Genomic DNA, 464 nt, shown 5'->3' with positions numbered 1-464 from the left:
AAATCTCATTTTTAACCACACATTTTTCCGTAAAATAATTATAAACATAATTTAAAAAAAATTCCTTACTTTTTAACCACATATTCTCCAAAAAATCAATATTCCACAATACATTTTGTCCAAAAAATGGGGATTAAACGGGGGCATAATATATTAAATTATTATAACAAATCGGATCGGATTGACTTATATCCATATTTGCTTCATTTAGTTAACGGATTATTAGATTCGGATCTTGATCAGATTATCGCACTGAAAATTAAATCCTTCTCTGATTAGTTTCATCAAATTCGAATCAAAATCCAATTTATTGACAACCCTAGTTGACACCATTGCCAAAACCGTTGGATCCATACATTATCGGGAAAGCCCTCATTTCCCTCTATACATCTCACAGCCCTTACTCTACCAGATGTCACCAAAACAACCACCCAAAATCCCCAACTCGCGAACTGAAAAACTGT

The sequence above is a fragment of the Olea europaea genome, chromosome 13, assembly GCF_002742605.1.
Source record: "Olea europaea var. sylvestris chromosome 13, O_europaea_v1, whole genome shotgun sequence".
In the NCBI taxonomy this organism is placed as follows: domain Eukaryota; kingdom Viridiplantae; phylum Streptophyta; class Magnoliopsida; order Lamiales; family Oleaceae; genus Olea; species Olea europaea.
Note: the sequence above shows the minus strand (reverse complement) of the source record.